Source organism: Anopheles gambiae, chromosome 3, assembly GCF_943734735.2.
Source record: "Anopheles gambiae chromosome 3, idAnoGambNW_F1_1, whole genome shotgun sequence".
Classification (NCBI taxonomy): domain Eukaryota; kingdom Metazoa; phylum Arthropoda; class Insecta; order Diptera; family Culicidae; genus Anopheles; species Anopheles gambiae.
In genome coordinates this window covers 73,399,251-73,420,948 of record NC_064602.1, presented here as the reverse complement: position 1 = coordinate 73,420,948, position 21,698 = coordinate 73,399,251, and the positions used below count along the sequence as shown (strand labels likewise).

At 42.4% G+C, this 21,698-nt stretch overlaps 2 long non-coding RNA genes across 2 annotated transcripts; one reads left to right on the top strand and one right to left on the bottom strand.

Annotated features, from left to right (window-relative positions):
- On the top strand, nt 1-7,399 carry LOC133393788 (uncharacterized). Its single transcript, XR_009766393.1, has 2 exons — nt 1-1,317; nt 6,919-7,399. It is a non-coding gene; the product is annotated as an uncharacterized LOC133393788 (long non-coding RNA).
- Nucleotides 7,400-16,611: 9,212 nt separating this feature from the next.
- Nucleotides 16,612-18,662, bottom strand: LOC133393589 (uncharacterized). The gene is made up of 2 exons (XR_009766270.1): nt 18,153-18,662; nt 16,612-16,744 (listed from the first exon to the last, which is right to left on the bottom strand). It is a non-coding gene; the product is annotated as an uncharacterized LOC133393589 (long non-coding RNA).
- Between the last annotated feature and the right edge of the window lie 3,036 nt (nt 18,663-21,698).

The following is a 21,698-nucleotide window of genomic DNA, read 5'->3' as shown; positions in this document are numbered from 1 at the left end:
TCAAATTTCCATACTAGCTCTTGCTAGTTTCAACGTAAGTTGAAAGGATATTTAAGGTGTTTTTCGGCAAACCTCAGACAGTAGTGAATTAAATTTCCTCGCTGAGGAGTAGTACATTGAAAGAAGGGAATCTTCAAAACCTGGTAGAGTTAGGTTTGAAACTTCATCGGTAACGGAATCATTAATATCAAGCTAGGAGCATTGTACTGAGGACAATCTAGCAGAATATTAGTTTTGTATCAGTAGATATTGATTTTGTGTTTACTATCATCGATGATTCATCTGGTTTTTCAGGGAAAGTGCGCATAAGCATGGAAAAAAGTGCATTTTCCAATGGAGGGGAAACTCATGATGCTTTGTTCGGTTGTGTGTGTGGCACAGGGTGGTTGTGATATTATGGAAACTTATTATTCAATTAATTGATTTGAAATATTATAATACGACTTTTCATACAAAATATTAGTCTCTATTTTTAGAAGTCCTGGTGCTTTAGAAACTGGAAATTGTTTTAAAATCCTCCAATAATCTCTAACGGTTCATTTTGCTCAGCAACTTACCTCCTCATTTGTTCTAAATTAGTAATCTAAGCAAGCTTATGCAAATGAGAATCAGCACGCCCGGTATCATATCCCTCGAGGCATACGGGACTTTGCAATCGAACTAAGATACTGAGACCTAAGTGGAAGAACCATCCGAACCAAAGCCAACCCGATAGAATAACATTAATTATAAACTAATTATCTACTTTGTGCCAGCTGTTGTTCGAGCTCGTACCCGTTCGGAATGACAAGAAGCTTCCCTTTGGCATGGACAAAAGGAGTGTGGAGCAAATGTACTCTTTCCCTCATAGTAAATGACTACCTCTTTTAAGAATGAGAAGAAACAGTGTCCTCATCATTGCGATAAAATAAAGGCTGACTTGTAGGGAAAGTTGGGGCTGTTGTACCTGTTATAATTCAACCAAACTCGGTTCCTTTCCGTGCCTTCTCTTGCACAATAATGCTTCAAAGAAGGGGGAAAAGTTTTCCGGCACCCTGCGGAATTTTTAATAACTTCCCTGTAAAGCTGTAATCTGTTATTGGGCTGAAGAAGAATTTTCCAACTTTGCGGTGCCGGTGGAGCGTATTTTTCCCCCGTTCTTTTTTATGCCCATTTCCTCTCTGGTCGTTCAAAGCAAACGTCACAATTGAGAGAGTGGCAACTTTTTTCATTAAACTTAGTGTTCTTGTTTTGCTCGTAGCTCTGCTCACCATACACACGAGTCGCGAGTTGGAGAAAGTGATGCCGGCGAAATGGCACCAAGCGGAGCGCGCTTAGGTAAATATTGAAGTAATCCACACTCCCAACCACCGACCTCGGATTTGACGTAAATCGGAAAATCCGCCACGAAGCCACCATTAATCAAATCCAGCTCAAACGGTTTTTGGTTGTTTTTCGTCCTTTCCTTCTTAAAGAGAAAATTCGCAAGAATTCAAATACCGAATCCCACTTCCTTCCGCTCTGGTTTCCTGTTGGGCGCGACTCGGCTGGGAATATTTTCGCAAGGAGGATAAGTTAAAGTAACAACACTTAAGACAAACTTCTGCTTCTTCTCTTTTTGCTGAGGCTGGAATGTTGGGTTTTGTAGAACACTGGAAAAAAACAACACGCAGCAGAAGGTAGACGTACGCGTTTGCTCGACAACATTCCAGACATGGTCGTAAATTTGCTTCCCCATAACATAACCTCTCTCTCTATCTCTCTGTGTTGCTCCCTCCCTTCAGGAATGATCATAATCGTTTGCTCGACTCGCCAAATACGATAAAATAACAGCCAAACGGTGAAACGGCAACCGTCACAGCAGCCGGCAACTGTTGTAACGCGACATGAATTTAAGTCCTTTCCCATGCTCACGTACACCCCTTTTGCGTGTGGACATAAATTTCGCACAGCAAAAGCAAAGAAAAAAGCACAGTTTTGTGGGTGTGTTTTAGGAACGAAGGAGAACATGGAGGAAGAGGATTATACTTTGGCAATATTAATGCAACAAATTAAATTAAAATATCAATCCGTGGGGTTTCAGTTTTATTGCTTTTGGTGCGCGGGACACATGATTGAAAGGATGATGATCGTCCACCATTTGGGAAGCGGTGCGGGAACGACAGTTGGCCAACAGGGACCACACCATTTTAAACCATTAAACCTCCACCATCTCTCAAACTTTCTCTGTGTGTGCGGGAGAATCGATAGCTTTTCCTCTTTGCACAACCCAGGCCCGTATTAATGGCCGCTATTTAATGGGTGCCTTTTTCCATCCATCGTAAAGCAAATGCGGCTGAAGAGCACTGCAAACAAACGTCGAACAGCAGCAGAGAAGCCGTTTTGCACCAACGGGGGGCCTGGAAACTGGAACTGGAAGGATTGTAAATTTTGTGATTTTGATTGACCGAACGGTGCGAGGGCACCGGCTTTAAATCCACACTAGGATCAAATCCTTGCCTCGGGGGACGACGACGATATGATTTAACTCATCCAACAACAGCAAAGCCGCTCCACTCAGACACATTGCGCTGGTAGCATATTGAAACGATTTAAATCACACGCACCTCTAAATCCCGCCACCGGGACAGGTTTGCCTTGCTGATGGTTTGGGCTGTAAAAACACATTAATGAAACACCTGTTCCGGGGCTGATGGCCTCTCGTTAAGGGTGGGGGATGGATGTGGAAAGGGAAGTGAGGCAATGAGTAAGAAGCTCGGAGTGGTGGGGTAAAAGTAAACATTCCCGACAGACGGTATGGATGGCCATACACACGCGCGCGCGTGTACCGTCTGAGGCAGCTTACAGTTGTTGCTGTTGATGTGAGGTTCAAGAGGTGGATTTTGTCTACTCTCTAGAAACAAAACTATACCAAAATCGACATTATCACACTACAATATGCTTCAGTACTTTCCCACATCAAACTTTTTAGATTTCTTTGAGGCTTACTTCGGAAGGATTTCATAGTCTTACACCGTTGCTCCCTAAAAAAGGATACTCATTTTAATAATTGAAATTAAAATAAGAATTTCGTCCATGAGTAATATGGGTTGTACAGGGTTTCCCACGATTTATTGGTCGGTTCCCATCAATTTTTGGTAAGTTCCCATATTTTTTTTGGTGCGTTCTCACGATTTTTTGGTCGTTTCCCCGAATGTTTTGCTCCAATTGTATTGATATCCAATTGAAAAATACCAATAAATTATGGGAACGAACCAAAAATCAATGGGATACGACCAAAAATCGTGGGAACGCACCAAAAAATCTTGGGAACTGACCAATAAATCGTGGGAAACCCTGTATTCATCGTATCCCATAGATTTTTGGTTCGTTCCCATAATTGATAATCTGATTGGAGTACAATTGAACCAAAAAAATATGGGAACCGACCAATGAATCGTTAGGAACTGTTGATATGTTTATAATAAGATTTGTCATAAAGCTCTATAGTGAAGGAGAAATAATCATGCCAGAGTTGAATAGCAATTGAAGCATAAAAGACCCATAACGCAGACTTGTTTATGTAGCTCTCATCCTCATGCTCAGCTCTGAATCCCTGGGGTAGGGGAATTTTTAGAAAGATACAACAAACCATCAATTGACGGTATCAGAAGAACAGACACTGTAGAAGAAGCATCTAAAAAATCTCAAGAACTCATCTATAACATGAAAGTTCCTAAATATTCATCATAATGGCTGTTAATTCTTTAAAATTACATAAATTGAATGAGACATTGATGGAAAGACATTGAACTGAACATTAAACTAGGCCTAATGTTCTTTATTTGCCACCAACAAAGCCGCACTTGCAAAATTGCCCATCACTGTAATCCAAACAGCATTTCCACTCTTTCGCTTCTCCTCTCTGTAACCAGCTTTACCTTCTGTAGCCGATTGACCGAATTTGATGGAAAGAGGTTGTATAAACAGTTTTTCCTATCCTGCGGGAGGAAAACTGCAGCCGCAGCACGGTGTGAAGCAGAGCGGCCAAAATGTTGTTATATTCCCTGTGGCCAGCATACTCAGCTCCTCGCATACCGACCACCGACATGCCGAGATGCAAGGTGAAAGAAAGAGAAGAGAGTGAAATTCCTCACGAGCGTACGAGTATGTGGGAATTCCGCCAGCTGGTTGCAAGGTGTGGTAGGACCGATCGTTGTGAGCCGGAGTGTGCCTGACTATTGGTGCTGTGCTGTGCAGCAAAAATGTTTGTGGCCAACGTTTATGACATTCATTACAAAACCGGGAGCAGCCCGCTTGTGGTGATTTGAAACCATTAAACCACGCTGCAGCAGGAATTCGTTTTATTTGGCAAATTGGCACTCACCCGCCGGCAGATCGACGACCGGAGACGTGTAAGTTAAGATCTATTAATCATTGTCAGTGGGAATGCCGATGTCGTTACCGTCTTGAAATGTCTTTGATGAATGCGCTGACACAAGGGTAAAAGCGACGCTCATGCTCCAAATCGATACAGAATCGTCAAAGTTCTACGGCGCCTGGGAAGTGAGCTGCGTTCTGCCGTGAGATAGGTCCCCTTTTCTTTTGCCCCAAGAACGGGGCAACGCCTCCCGCACCGATGGTGAAGATGAAAAATCGATATCTTATTGCTTCCGTCTTGGCCGTCCAGGGGACAGGGACAGACGTGCACAAAATTGATGACGCAAGACGTTAAGCGCCACCAGTCGTGTGAAGCCGTGGGCCGAACAGTTTTCCACATTCGCGAATTTGCGAATCGTACGGATCGCACCAAACACCAACCCCCCAAAAACGGCAGACACGTTCCACTTTCGGCACACGATTTATACCGGCGGCTGTCGCTAATGATTCAATTATAATAAATTTCAACAGGGAAGCATTTCCGCCGCGCGCACAGCAAACGTGCTCGTAAGCGAAGAACTGCCTCATCAGCAGCCACGACGGGGTAAAAAATCCTTTTCCCATTCCCCGACGGAGCCCGCTTCGCTTATAAGTGCTGATGGGTAGGGCTTAATGGGATTACTTTACGATTTCTTCTTTCCTGTTTTCGATCGCCGTCAGAGGAAAAGGGAGCCCTACCAGCTGCAAGAACGAACGATACTGTTATTGATCTGATTCCTTTTTCGTGCCCGGGCGAAGGCAACGGAAGGGCAATTTATATTGATGCCCGTTGGATGCTATGCAAATTTATGCTGACGCACCGAGAGCGTTTGGCGTTTGCTTGTGAGTGAAGTTTTGGAACACAGTCGGCGTTTTTTGTGTGTGTGTTCAAGCTGTCCTGTTCAAGCTGGTTCATTATGCAAAGCAAGCGAGAAAAATCACCTTTGGTGTCCCTTTTCGTTTGCTACTTTTTTATTGCAGTCCGGCTGGAAGCAATATTCGGAAATAAATCAATACGGATGGCTAGTTATCTGTCTTCCAAGGAAAGATAAATTATATTTATCATTAGGGTAAATGTACCTATAGTGGTGGTAGTACCAATAGTGGTGCTATTGCTCTAAAATGCGGTTCATAGGGCAAATTAAAAGTATTTAAGTTATTTAAGTTAGTGTGAAATGTTCTTTAGCCTTTTACAAAGGGTTTAAAAGTTAAATGGGACCATTCCGTTATTTAGTGACCGAAAAATCCATTATTTTGTGAAATGTGTCAACATTTTTCCAAAATCCTTAGGATTTCATAACGAAACTCATTTTTCTGTTAACGTTCTAAATGACCACATAACCACGCAATTACTAGTTTTTCAACCTAACTGTTATGAAATGTTATTGTTTTACTAAAATTATTTGCTTTTTGACCATATTTATGCATTTTTAAGTGTTTTTTACCATAGTGCCATTATAGGTACACAAAACAGGCATGTTCCTATAGTGGTTATAGTTATAAAATCAATAACTACAGGTCATTTTAGATTTTTTCGAGGAAATTTTTGACATGTCGTACTGTTTTCACTAAAATAAGCAACAGAAATGAGTTTTATTTAGGTAATTTACCAAAAACAGGCCAATATTAGCTTATCTGGCTGAATGAAAAATTGACTTCAAATCAAGCACACTTTTCCGGGTGTTGGTTGATGACAGGTACTGCATCACACTTTAGTGAATAGTTTCATCAATCAAATTTATACATTTTTTATGATCAAATTACGCAAGAAACCAATATTATGGCAGTAATCGTTGCTATTCACACGAAAACATCTTTAAAACTAAGTTATATTGATATTATACACTGTTTTGAGGCATCCTTGTTTACCACCACTATAGGAACACAATACGACGACTATAGGAACCATACCACTATTATAGGTACAACGAAGCAATCACAAAAATATGTATTTTTTCGTAAATGTGATGTGTTTCATGGTAAAAATGGTTGCAATTGCGAAGATAAAACATATTCCAATTGCTATGTGTTAAAATATTCAGAAATTGTCCTTCCTGACACTTTAAATACATTAAAACACATCGGTACCTCTACAAATTGCACCACTATTGGTACATTTACCCTATTGGAGGAAAAAACTTCTTCAAATAACGCGCTGTTGTAAGGTATTGTTATTTTTTTCAATTTTCGAAAGAACTGTTGTAGGGTTTCGTCGTTTCTGTTAGTAAATAAGATGTTCATTTAGTTTTTTGGCTTTTTTATTCTTTGTTTCAATGCTCCATATTAGCCATGTTAAAAGATTATAAGATTTAATTTGATTTAAATAATTTTGTTTACACATTATTAAACATTTGATGATTCGCTCGATCTGTTTCTCCCTTCTCCCTCACCATACAAAGTAAATTCGGCACGTGAGTCAGCCGATGCTCCATTTGAAACGTTCCTGATACACGGCTCACGGCTGAATTACTGCGCTGGCCAGTTGCCAACCGAAATATGGCAAAATAATTCGCCTTCCTACACTTCCCTTTTCGCCCCCAGCTCGACTCTCAACGATCACTACTGCGGCGAATGAGGCATTAAGCGAGAAAATATACACTGATGTCATGTGGCAATCGTTTCTGTGGCATTGCAAACCACTTCAATATCCGGGCGGCCGTGCCGAGCGTGAGTGTGTGATTTGATGTGGAGGAAAACACATTTCCATAATAAAAGGTTTGGAGATCCTCTTCACTAAGGCGTTGCATTGCGTCTTTACGGTTACAGCGGCAGCAATGTAGTTTTACGATCGATAAAACCATGTACTAAGATCGATTATTTGTGCATAAAGCCTCCATTGCTCTTGAGTTTTGGTAGTGAAATAAATTGAAATCTTTACTGTTTCACTTGCGGTATAAAGTCACAGACGTGCTCCCATCTATTTGCAATTATCATAAATCTCCAGCGCATGTAAAGCGAACGCGATAACCGTGTAGTGAAAGTAATGAGAAACAAAATTCAAATTATTCGTCCCGGGCTTAAACCAACCTCCCGATTCCGTGTGGTAAGGAAGTAGTGCTGCAAAAGAGGCAGTTCGTTAGCATAACCGTTGCACATTTGGTGTATGTTTGAGGAACGGATCCAAACGGTTCAAAGGCACGGTGGAGCGCGGTACGAATAAATCACAAATGCTCCACCACAATAACAAGCAGCAAGGATTTTGCCCACTCTCACACAGTTCGTACCATTCTGCATCACCCCAAGGACGGCGCATCCGGCTGTGAGACGATAAAACTTTTCCTTCCGCCTAACGAGCAGCGAGCAAACATACCGGGACCGAGTTGTTTTTCACGAAGTTGTCGGTCCGGGAAGCAGTTCTGTGTGTGGAGGGAAACCGTTTGCAATCAACGTAGAATTTGTTCACCACACATGTAGCTGTCCCGTCGTGGTATACATTCCAGGAGGCCACAGGAAAACACCGTTGTCTGGAGAACAGCCGCCGTCGTCTTTACCATTCCCGATCTCGAAGACAGCTTTAATAACGTTTGCGGTTTGACTCGGAGAAGGGCATCGTAAAACGATTTCCTGGTGGCAAAAGTCCCACCATCCCGCCGTACGATGGAGTAGAGTCGTGCCCTCCTTTCATGATGAGGCAATTAAATTGTACTTTGGGAGTTTGGCCCAAAGGATAGGATAGGGAATATTGACCTTTTTTATTGAACGCACAGACACTCCTTTTTGTCTACCGGTTTGAGATGCTATAAATTGCATGTATGGCGTTGTGTTGAGAATCTCCACTGAGCATGGCAGTAAAAAGACACATACAATCGATACGGAATGGAAATCATTCTACACAACACACATGGTTCATGAAAAAAAGAATTCTCATAAATATCACCATATTTCATCGGGCACAAAACGAGCATGGGGAAATATGAACTGCTTGAAGACTTCATCTAAAATCAACTCAAAACGAAACCGACTACCAGCTTTCGTAGTATTATGGTCATTACTTTGAACGATTTTGAAAAGGGAAAGAAAAAGATGCTACCCCCGCATAAGCCACTGCTCTCGCAACAAATGCTGCATCGTCAATCATCATCAGCATTGACGAGCTGTCAGCACAAAATAAGAAGAGAGCTAGCGAGCGAAAGAGGAGGGCAAACGCAAACATCTTTGAGGTTGTGCCCTTTTGCCACCACTGCTATCCACAGTGAACTTGAACCAACGACGGCAGCGGAAGAAAAGTGTTGACGTTTTACCATCAATTAGACTTATCAGGATGAAGGAAACTAGAGCTGGCTGATGGTGGTAGAGATGTATACATTCTGGTGTGTCAGCAAAATAACGACACTCAAGCGGGCGTGTTTCACTCTTTGTTCTGGTTTCGGGAGTCGTATGGCTGACCTTGGCCGGTTCGCTCACTAACAGCTGCTACCGAAGATTGTCACTAGATGGCGCTGGTAACAAATTACTTCATTTTTCTTCCCACCCAAGCAACCCCACACGGGTAGACACTTGCACACTTGAAAGACACTTCAGAGACACAGCAAACTCAATAAAATTACCGATTATCTTAAATACGTTTCCTCCGCTTTCCGGCTCATCTACGGTGGCAGCACACCTTGGTACGGCTCGGATTATCTCGACAGTTTCATCTCAAGGCAAAAGTTTGCCCGGGCGTCTAGACGAAATGGCGAAAAGTTATTCGCAACGCGTGCAAAACACGGCTGTCCCTTGTTAGGTAGGCTCTTCACCGCAAATGATGTTTACCTTGCGGTGCGGTTTGGTCTTATCTCGATGGAGCTGGGGGTTTCCATTCCATTGGGTAGAGAAGTGTTGGATGATTTAGTCTTTAAGAAGAGTTTATCTGATTGAGGGGCTTAATTTCTAAATTGACAAAGGAGAAATGGGAACAGCTGTGCGGAGAAATAATAATTATTCCTTAAATATTTTAGTTTATTCTTACAATATTTGGTCTTGTAACATAGAATAGCAAACTCGTTGCAATAAATTGAAACAAAAGATCATTCCTGCTCGAAAGTTCAAACCCCAAAAACACATTGCGGCGCATTAGCATAGATGTAAAATCGTTTGCAACTTCTGGGTATCGTAACGACTTCCTTCTAGGGGGCGTAAGATTTACGACATCTGTCCTACGACGCATAGGGTTTTCCGGCTTATCTACGTCACGCAAGATGCAAAAAACGGTACGCAAACCCAGCCAGCAAGAATCCCTTACGACCGTTTTGGCAATCGAGCAAGAAACGGATGTTGTTGGACAAGATCTCTGGAAAAGCAACACCACGTACATCTTCTGTGGTGCATATTTCTCTCCAGGGCTTTGTGGCGTGTCAGTGAAAGATGTTTTCATTTCCTGCCGCTCGGCATCAATCTGGCTTTAGGCGTTTGGATAGCAAAGTAAGGTGCCACATTAATAAAGACCGGAAGAACCAAGGACAAACCCTGTCACCTTTAATTCCAAGACGTGTTTACCTTTTCCACTCGCTATTATCTCTCACCAAACAGCTTAATACAGCTGGCTTGTATTATCACAACACTCTCTGGACTGTGGTCGTCAGGCAAACGAAGGCTCTCCATGAAAACCACTGGGTGAAAGTTTAAATTACTTAAAACCTATTAATTGGTCACCCTTGTCGTTGTGGATTAGGCTCAGTTGGCAGTGACACAGGAAGTGAAAAAAAACGGGAACCAAAACCACCTCGGGGCATAATTTTCTTCGGCTACGCTTTGCCTCAACCAAGGGAGTCTATTAAATTTCCATAAAGTAGCTCAAATCGGCAGTTGCTGTAAAAAATCAATTTCCATGATACGCAAACATCCATTAACCGACCGGATCGCCTTTCCCGGGCAGACAGTAAGTGGATAAAGAAGCCCTAAGGGTGTGTGAGTGGAGTAAAATAAAGGAAAACCCCTCGGAATGAGACATTCTCACACAAAAAAAGATGCATAATCAAATGGAAAAAAGGCACGCTCGAATAAGCAGAAGCTTGTTTAAAACGGTACCATATCGCACTAATTTCCTCCCGCTCCAGTACAAAAGCAAGTTGCTGTCCGCTACGAGCTACCAGGCGTCCGCTTTAAATCCGTCGTCTCGTTCATTCTTTCCTCTCTTTCTCCCCATTATAACGAGCTGACCATTGCCTTGGGGGGATGTTGCTTCAACAAAACCTGCCGTACACGGTTGGGTTCGGTACATACTTCCGGCCTCGAGTGGCATGTAAATGCACACCCTTTTCTGGTTCTCGTTAACAGCGTCTGTCGTGTGGTCGTGGATGAATGGCGCGTCGAAGGGAGTGTTTTTTGTGCAGTGTGAAACGGAACATAGGAGCGGAGCGGTGGGGGAGACAGTTCCAAAAGACAACCGGCACCGGCGATGACTCCATTGTTTGTGAATTTAATTACATTTCCACTGCTTTTTTGTGTAAAGACTGTGTAGAGTGAGAAAGGGAGAACGTGAAACGGTGAAGCATGAGGAGGGGTAAGTAATCCCCGGGAAAGGACGACATTGATCACTCGTTTGCCACTTCATATCGTTGCTAGGGGGAACTTTGGTGGAGGAAAAATGTTCGGTTGGATCCGTTTTACAGTAAAGTTAAGACTTTTAATGTAAATAAACTAGAAATAGGAAAAATTAAGTAAAAACGTAATAACATAACATTGAAGAGAATGAATAGCTTCTAAAAACATTGGAATATTATGGAACAGAAAGAAATGTACATAAGAGGAGTTAAATATTATGAAAAAAAATATAAACATAAAATTAAAATTAAACTAATTCAAAGCGATAAAATAAAATTAAGAAAATGTGTAGCTTATCAAATCAAAATTTAAGCAAATAATTCGTACTCTTGCACTACTTTTCGTTCAACCCAATCGAACCACGCCACCAATCTCCTCAATCGCGACCGACGACCGAACACCGACGATGATGACGCTGAACGCAAAATATCTACGGCAAACAATGGTCTCCCCGTAGCGGCTCGCTATCTGTTTGCACTTTAGCCTTCGGGATGATGGCTGGCTGCTCCATTGGGAGGAAGGATTTGCTATCGTTGTTGCACACATCCTCCACTCCGTCCCTAAAGTCCCTGGCGCAAAAGATGGCGCAAAGGAGTCGAAGCAATAGCCGGCTTTGGGCGTGTTTGTTTCATTTTCTTTTCTCATTTTGTACTTGCTTGCTCTTATCGTTGGTCGGTCGCAGGAGATTTTCAGTAGACGAATCAGTGGATGTGTTTTGTTTTCCCCTTTTGCTCGGAGCTTCAGTATTGTTTTTGTCCCGTTTTATTGCTCATTCTGTTTTAGGTTTTGCTCTGACAAAAAAGTGGTCGAATCGGTGTCGATTTTCCTCTACACCTCGACCTTACGTTCATCTCCTATTGCCTGACCAGTTTCACTGCAATCGTTTGTTTTTGTTTCAATTAGTCTTCGTTTTGGTGTTCTTCTTTAATTCTTCGCTTTTTCGTGCGGTGTTTTGTCGTGTTGTTGCCCTTTTTGTTGCCCCAGACCCGGTTCATCCACGGTAGTTGAAATATCTCACATTTCGTTCGTTGCCACCGTGGATGGCTTGTTCGCGCCATTGCACATACACATACACGGTTTGGCTTTTGGCTGGTGGCTAGGATTTTCCTCTACATCGTGTGGCAACATTCGTTCGAATTATGGTGGACGGGTTTTATGTTGTTTGTTTCGGCTTGCTCTTGTTGCTGCAGTGATGTGTAAAAACAGCCGTAACGAGCGCTGACACTAGGTGGAGGGATTAGTACACGACAGTGCTTATCGAACGATGGTTGTGTATCGTACCACCAAACAGTACGGACGGGGTACCCCATAATCGATCGTAGTGAAAAGGCAAAACATCAGCTAAATGGAAGTAATTTTCTTTCGCTGCAAAATAAACAACAAGTGTAACACATACATTTTGCCATTGTTCATTTTATTTCCTTCCACCACGCCGGTGGGGGAAAAACGGTCATCCATTTTCGTGACCCAACAGTAATCATTGTCCCATAAATCAGATAAAATAAATAAACAGTCTCATTCCGGCTTCTTTTTGCGATCTTCTTCGAGAATGTTATACTGGGAGGCGTGCTGCCTCTTTTTTGACATTTATTTATTATTTCCGAGGTAAACATGTCAGAATCGTTTAAAAAGAAAATGTACCGGACGTAGATGTAGGAAAACCGTTAAAATTATCAATAAAACTAGTGAAACATATATAGGGCGGTGTCAGCTTGGCAAATAACATTTTACTATGCCCCACAAGCGTTTTAAAATCAATAACCCCCGAATGATACATTCGAATCGTTGCCTTAAACGATGATGCCTTACCGGTACCCCTTTCTTCCTTCCCGTGCCGTCCAAAATCAACATGCTGAATAAATATTTACCCAACATCGTTGACCGACAAGGGACGGCCCACGATGGTCGATGTGGGAGGTCAGCAAACCGATGTGTCCGGCCGTTTATGTTTGCCTCCGGTGAGAGGTCCAACTGGGCCAATTCGGACATTGATTTATCAAACGTCGTCATTAGCTAATGACAGGAAGGTTAAATAAACACACGGCAAGGGTTCCGGCATGGGTTTGGGGTTTTGTATCAGTAATGTAATCATTGGTTTAGTTGAAATGGGCTGAAAATTAAGTTGACAGAGTTACTGCACCATGCTTGTAGGATGCAAAATGATTCGTTTATTTCGAATGGGTATAGTAGAAATTAGATTAATTTTAATTTTGGCTTCATTTAACCGGTTTTTACAATGATGCAGATAATTCAATTATTTTTGTAATCATGGACACACTTGCAACAATTTCACAATCACACCAATCAGTCTGACAAACTGCGTAAAGCAGCTTGCGTAAATGCTCTTGTCGGTGCGCTATTCTTATCCACCCCGAAGCCCAATTAATTATACGCGCTACACTGACTGGCTGGCCGTAGGAATTAATCTTCTACTAAGTATAGTTTTGCGCCTGTGTGTCACTGTGTGTGCTTACCGATAAACACTCACAGAGCTCCCTTGAAGGCTGGCAAGCTGTTGGCGAGCGCCAAACCCGTTGATGCAATCACGCATGAAATAACGGCCGACGGAGGCGACACAATAGCGACACCACCGGTCACCGCACATTCCTGCAGAGATTAAATAGTTGGCAGCACACATAACAGCAAGGTTTGTGCAATGTCAGCCAAGCATTCCTGATAGAAATCCCAGTTTTTGTTTTTGGTTGATTATTACCCACTCTATCAGCCACCGGCAACCGAACAAACCAACGGCGAACGGCGGAAACAAAACGTACTTGGGGGAAAATGACTTCAACACAATGCCACAAAACTGAGGCCCAACTACGATACGAAAGTTCCGCCGTTCCTCGAGGGAGTGGGTCAACTGCCGGTGGGGTTTGTGCCGATAGAAAGAGGGTTTTTGACAAAAATTCTAGAAGATCTTACATTCAATCGAGAAATGTTTTATATCAAGACATGATTTCGGTACAATGAGCCAGCCCCGGGGACGACCAGTACACTTTGTGCCGTTTGCCGCATGCTCTGCTAGCGATGCGTTAAAAACCATCGCTCGTCGGGATCGTCGTTGTGTTCGGCCCGTCAAAAGACAAGCCGAACCCGCGTTCGTTCGATCGTGTACGATCAGATAAGAGAAGCTGCCGAACAAAGACGGCATGACGGTTATTCGAAGCATGCGGGGCAGCGCATCCTCAGCTGCATGATCGTGGAAAGCGTGTCAGGCGATGCTCGTGCAGTGTGTACTCGAACGTGGAGCGACAGATACTTGCCGCATTTCCCCCCTCTCGTCGTAGTAGGGACATGTGGAATGAGCGGAGAAAATTTACGATCGCCTCTGCCATTCTTTGCCAGCCCGGCAGCGCGGTAAGGGCGGCGAGAGAACAAGTCGCGCACGGCCGCGGGCGACAACATTTCCGCCATTTACATCCCGATTTTGTAATGCTCCAGAAATAAATCATTCACCAAGCAGGAAGCGTTGCAGGCAGTGTGTGTTGTCGTGTAGTAGTAGCTCTGTTTTCAGTGGATTTGGTTTTAATTGCTTTATGCCTTGGAAAGTTGTTAGCCAAATGTTCAACGGAGACTTCTGCTTTGTATTAACAAGTTCGAAAAAAAAGTTAAAAGATCGTTCCGATTTCCTCCAACGGCAAAGGAAAAGTGAATGAATGGTGTGTTCTTCTAGAGCTCTACTCATAATACATCTGGATGGGCAAGATGGATTGAACAAGCATCTACTGGCATGCCTAATGGTGAAATGGTGAAGGTGTTTACTGTGTTTCCGGTGTCAGTTAGAGGAAAAAACCGAGGAAGCAAAAGCAGCAGCCGTTAGTTGGCTGGTCAAAAACCTCGTCACACTGCACCTGACATTGACCTACAAAATTTTGGACCTCGCCACACGGTTTGGCGACCGTTCGAGTGGGTGTTTGTTGACGAGTTGATGGCATTTCTCTTTTCGCAGACGAGAAAAAAAACTCGGGGGAAATATTTGCCAAATGAATGGGTTGAGTGTGTGTGTGTGTGAGTTTGTGGATAAAAAGGGGAATATTATTTATGGGTAGCGATTTGGCTAGAGGTTAAGGGGTTTTGGGGCAAATTTGATGGAGTAAAAATTGTTTAAAAATAGGGATGCGTTCGAGAACATTAGCCTGATTTTTGGTGGTTTAAAAAAATCATTTTAAAATGCCAATAGTATACAGGCAGTATTGTAAACCGGTAGCTGTTGATTATATGAGCAATGAGCCCATAGTTCTACTAAGAAAAGGGTCAATAGGGCCTAGCTAACTTAAACAAAATGTAAATTAGAAACAATTTCAACACAACTTACAATACAATACCATACAATATATTACAATATATTGTTTACTATTCACAATGACGTACACCGTCCTCATGTACGTCACTGTGCACGGTTTTAAGCACTTCTTCTCGTACGAGTCTTCATCTATATTCCTTCCGGAACGTGCCATTGAATGCATGAACGTGCTAGTGCTGACGGACGATGGCGTCAACGGTCGAAAGCGTCATTTAATAGGCCTGCTCATATCGATACCCCGGGACCGAAAACTCGTCAAACGCACACGCACATTTCCACATTTCCCATCTGCCCGCAAACAGTGCAGTGTTGATGGATCTGTTTTGCCGCGTGTGTGTTGAGGAAAAATGAAATAAAAAAGAGTAAAGCAAAATCCACACAACGAAGGTCGGACGGAACGAAGGTTTATTTTTCTTCGGCGGCGTCCGATGTGTATCTTCTTTGCTAACAGCACGTTTACAGAATTTGTTTTTCCTATTGAAGTTTTTTTTTACACTTGTCCGAAGCTGTAGAGAGCATTGATTTTGTTGTGGCATAAAACACACGCCACCTCTTGATCGTCTCGAGCGGTGTCTGGTTTGCTCTTTTTGAGCTGATTGAATTGAAAGAACGATTTTGCAAAAGATTGACTCTTGACCCCATGGAGGGATTTATTCCTAGATTTGAAAAACGATTTTAAGTGCTTTATTTGATTGATTCGAGTAGCATTGCATCGTACGACTACTCTATACGTTGAATTGGAAAAATATTGATTTTCTCTTGAGTCAAAAATCTAGTCGAAATGGAACCATTCAGATGGAACAGACATGACCAACGATCATCATGCTACTTGAAAATGGAGCGGGAAAAAGCATTCCAAAACCCCGGCAACACCATTCAATGTGTCGAATGTGACAGTGATGTATTTGGAATGTAAAACGTGTTCCCTTTCTAGACGCCTTTCCCTCCACATTTCCTGCATATTTGGGACCTTTCGAACAAACTAGTACGATTGGCGTCGAAACCCTCTTTTTGCATTGCTTTCGCCACACACAAATCATGGAAACAGGGGGCAACACATTGTGTCCTTTTTCCCGGGGCCTGACGGAAGCAATCAAATGGCAAAAGCTTCTTTCAGCACTTCTTGCATTTTGGGGTAAAAAGGTTGAGGTAAGGTCCTTTAAAAGGTGTGTGTGTGTGTGTGTGTGTGTGTGTGGTGAAATCTATTCGCCTTTTTCATTGATTTCTCCGTCTCCGATGGAGGAGCTGGTTCACAAAAAGGAAAATCTATAGGAAACTGTTTGCAAAATGTTGGGTTGTTTCGGAAGTAAACCTTTTGATGATTAGGATTCAGACATTTTTATGTGTTATGGAAAGGTTGGAAGTAGGAAAGCAACTAATAATAATAAAAATGCCTTTATGAAGAATTTGGGATAAAATATTTATTTTTAAACATTTCTTTCATTCGCTGATCTCCACCAAGCGTTCAATATTCATCAATCACTATTGCTTAGCACTTTTGTTCTCTTCCCTTGTGTCCAATTTTCAAGACAGACCATCCTGCACAATTTTAGAAAATATATAGCATCTCATTTATTTTATCTCGATGTCCCCCAATAGCACTCGATAAGTGGTAAATACAGTCCGACGGCAAAGCAACGGTCACTGCTGCTGCTTCCCCCACGTTAAGCAGCGTCTGCCAAGATGCCGAGTCAAGATAATTGGAAAAACGTTTTTTCACTTTTTTGGTATACAGAAAGATGAGTGGTGGAGAGCTAAAAGAAAAGAAAAGATCTTCCCTCTGTCTGTCTAATGATAAAGGAAAACAAAAGCGAAAGAAAATCTCCGACGGCCACTTCGCGACTTTGGCGAAGTTATTAAGTTCCGCTCGATTTCACTGCATTTTAATTTGCGCGAGCATTGGGTAGAAGACTGTAGACCAAGTATAGGGGAGGAGGATCGTTTTGTTCGCGATGGTGCGCGTACGTATAAAACAAAAGTAATGTGGTCGTGGAGGACGATTATTCAAATTTTTTCTCCTCCCGCTCCGGTCCGAGGTTTTGGAATTTCCGCGTCGTTACTCGCCTTGCATCTGTTTGATTTCATGGCCCCATGTTAGTCGCGGTTTGTTAAGCGAACGATTCATTTTTTGAGTTGACTTGGGCCCGCGATCAGGAAGCGGAAATCGGCCGACACAGGGCGGGGTAAATTATTTTCGTAATAAATTTTGCCCGAAGCAGCTACAAAGGCGTAGCATCGTGGCAAGGAATTATTGACCCACAGGTTGACGAGCAAACCGGGCGACATTGTTTTAAGACACTGTTTTTGGTCTCGGAAAAGAAGAAAACATTCGGTTAGCTTCCGTTACAGGGAGCTACATTGTCACAGACATAGAGCACACACACGCTTGAGTTTGTTTTTCGCGTTGGCGTTAGCACATAAAATTAATTCACCGTACGCGACACCAGCCGTGTCGTTTGTTAATCCGTGACAGCGATTTGTGCGTGAATATTATCATTAGTACGCAACAATTACGGAGCGTCGGCACACAGTCACTCGGCGGCAACGCTCAATTGAGGACAATTAGAGGTGGCGGGTGCTATTTTCAGGGCGAGCCACGTACCGAGCAAGCCATTTTCACGTGCAAAAGACACCGTAGACACGTTTATTTCGGCTGACATCATAACAATTAACAGTGAGTGAGTCTTTTTGACAATAATTGAGCTAGTTTGTATGACTTGGAATTAAATTGTATGATCATTATCATGTCTGCCACATTGTTTCACTTGTTATGATTCGCTCAAAGCTTTGCCAAACGATCACTTTGTTCAAATTGTTCACTGCTCTTTAATCTTCTTAAGAACAACACTGTTTTTTAATTTATTTTCTTAACACCCAGTGCGAGGAAATTTAATTCACTTCTGCCACTGGGACTTTCCAAAAAACTGGTTTTATATTTTAATGATACCCTTCTCGACTATGCTGCGGGAGCATAGTCGCTGCTTGCAAAAATATTTCTGTCCGGAAAATGTCCATGCATGCAACGCATGCCTCCAACACCAGCAGCAGCACAAATAGCAACAGGATCGAAAGAAAACGCAGGAAAATGGTTTCGAGAGAAAACAAACGCTGAAGAAACGCTCATTGCCAACGCCACCGCATTGGAAATTGGGAGAGAAAAAGGCTTCAATAAAATAGTGGAGGAAAAATAGTGGGAAATGAAGGAGGTACTGCCCGTCACCCATTTACGGGTGACGGTAAGGAACAGGAAACAAACATAAGAATTGCCCGGTGAGGATGTGTGCTTTTCCTTTCAAAAAATATTTTTGTTTGCTAGAACGAGTAGAACAATGACTGCGAGCCTGCCGGGAGCGATCGTGCCGACCTTCATCGAGCGAGCTCCGTGCTGCACTAGCGAATTGTAACGTTTGTTTGTTGGCTAGGAGTTGATAAAAATCAACACGATTTGTGAATCTGTCCGTGTGCGTGTGTCTGTGTGTGTGTTTTCTTCGCATCCTGTGGCATTTCATTTGGATTTCGAACCGCCGTTGGCGCGTATACCGCCTTTCATGGTCATGATTTGTCCCGCCAAACCCGGGAAAGTGAACCGTGATTGAGTGTTCATTTCAACCCCAAACGGTGGTAAATACAAACAAACAAGATGGGGAGCTTTTTGATGGAATCAACATGCAGTCGACTTCCACTACTTCCAGTCAACGGTGTGTATCCTTTTGGGCCGCCTGCGGGCAATAACAATCAGTATCGTTTAGCCGGTGGAGGGGAACGAATCAGCTGGGAAAATGAATGGCGAATGAATTCGTGGTTGATGTCTCGTGTCGATATAAGCATTATTGGAGCGTCCGATGAACGGGAAATACGGAATGAATCCTTGGAAGAAGTGCATCGGCAGAATATTGCGCATGTACAGGAATTTCTTCTATGGGAAAGCAACTGATTGGTGGATTGGAATGAATAGTGCACGGTTTTTGTGCGGTTTTTAAGTAATGAATATTATGTTGAATTCCTAGTTAATTTAATCTAAAGGTTCATAGTATCTGCTTTGAAATATTGTATCCAAAGCATGATTTTAACTTTATCATAATTATAGAGGTAAAATTATATAATAGTGCAACTGAATATGGAATTGTTTTAGTTTCAAAATTTGAAATTTTTTTTAAACAAATATAATTTAACCCTTTGAGAGATGAATTTGTACTGCTGTGAGAAGCAATCATTTCCACAGTACATATACCACAGCTAGTACCATGGAACTTTCCTTTTATGCAGCTAGAAAAGCTCATAATAACTTGCACGCAATGTCAATAATCGGATGCTTTACAAGTTTCCGAAACACTACAAATGTTACATTGGCGGAATGTTGGGATTCATGTTTTTCTAATTTCAGGTGTGTTTTAGACAAAAATTATTAAATTAAAGATTACAGTTTTGTATGAAGCTTAACATCTTTCTGTTTCATGTCTTAAACGGTAAGAAGCATAGCTAATGTGTAAATTACAATAAAAGATTGAAATAAACCATTGATTCCGGAAAGTTTATACATCGCTAGCACAACATAACCAACTGTTTTCAAAACCTACCCTCTTTCCCGCATTGAGTTTCTCTAGCCTAACCCAATTCGTTCGGCCATCGCTCTCGTTAATCAAATCAAACATAATCATCCAATACACTCTCCAATGTGACTTCAATTCAATTCCCCTCACAGCTCGCATCTTTGAAGTTGTTTCATGACTGTAGCAGTTGCTTCGTTCGTTTGTAAATGCATCGTCGTGCTTTCTTTCTTTTGGCGTGCTTCCACCGCACCATACGCTTTGTTCGGTCGCCGGGGTGAAGGATGTGGTAAAGTGATGCACTCATACACAGGTGGGCACAAGCGTACCATCTCTCAGAGTATGTATGTGTGTGTGTACAAATTTGTGGGTTGTTTGTATTGCGCCGGCGTGCGCCCGACAGGCAAAAAGCGGCTGAGAATACGGAAAGAAGCACGTTGGTAACAGAATTACGCTAGCAACGGCACAATTTTATTCTGCTTTTGGCATAGACATTTTCTTGTAAAGTTTTTTGAACATCGCAGTTAAAAAATAGAATCAAGTGTAGCAAACATATGTACAACTTTTTTCAACAACATCTCAAACTCTCTTTCGGATTTTGCACACACAACTCTACATTGAACACACTCGCAATCTTTTCTGCTTCCCATACTTTGTTAAAACGAATGCACACATAATGCGTCACGATTTTCCACTTCGAGACTGACTCAAAACGCAAGACGCTGACTGTTATGACGACCAACAACAGCAGCACGTCGGTAGAGAAAAATCAATACCGACCAAGAAAGCTTCGCTCAGTTGTGTCTGTTCTTTTTGTAGGGTTTGGTGAATGGATTTTGGATTCTGCTTCGTTTTTTTTTTGTAAAGGGAAGCGAAGGAATCAAAATTAGCGTGACTAATGGTAATTTGAACATAAATTGACGCTCTAACAATTACTGAGTCTCAGATTTAAGGATATTAAATCCCTGTAAGAGTATGAGAACGACAGTATGAATTTACAGTTTAATTTTTTAAGAAGACAATTTGACAACAAGAGAGTTTGTTACTCGAGGCGAATGACGTAAAGAGGCTTACATTCTTTATAAAAAATGTTTGTTTTTCGACCGTTTATCTTGTAATATTGGAACTTTCCCCCTTTTATTTGATATTTTCTTCCCAAAATGACCCGCATAATGGTGACACGTTCTTTGCATATTCTCACGAACCTAAGCCAACTGCTCGCTGGTGTCCGCGTTTTCCACGTTCCAACAAATCAGATAACGTCCACGACGCTCACCCTCCCACCCCAACACGCCCTACCAATAGCGTTGATCCAATCAGTATCAATTAAAATTCATTGAACCAATTCACGAACCGAACGGTCGAAATCTGGTCGCCCTCACTGATTTACACAGTCGTGACGTCGGTAGCCCAAAACCTCGGGTCCGCACACGGGGGACGGAAAGGAAGAAAGCTCGCACTTAATTTGTTGCATGCTCGAGCGTGACGAAATTGTCGCCATCATGACCCATAAAAACAGCATTACACGGTATTGTGCTGGAACGGGAAGAGAAACAGAACAGAGCGAGAAACTGCCGCCGTCGAGCCCTAATAAAAATTCATTCGACTGTAATGACCAAGTTCCGTCGGGGTTTCTGTTTTGCGTGGTTTGGGCTTTTGTTTTTGGGTGGTAAAATGAAACATAGCAAGATATTTAAAATAAACGTAGATGAAGGGTAAATGATTGATTAAAAAGCATATTTTTCTCTTGTAAGTGTCTTGAGAAGAAGCAGCCCGGCTTAATATTATTTGCAACCATGTCCAAAGGAAAAAAGAACAAACCTCACGGAAAGAAAAAAACAGCCCGCTAAAACATTCATCGAGAAAGTCAACGAGGTGCTAATGAAGTCAGAAACCAACAGCAGGAACCGATGTAGTCCGATAAGACGGACGCGAGACACGAGAGC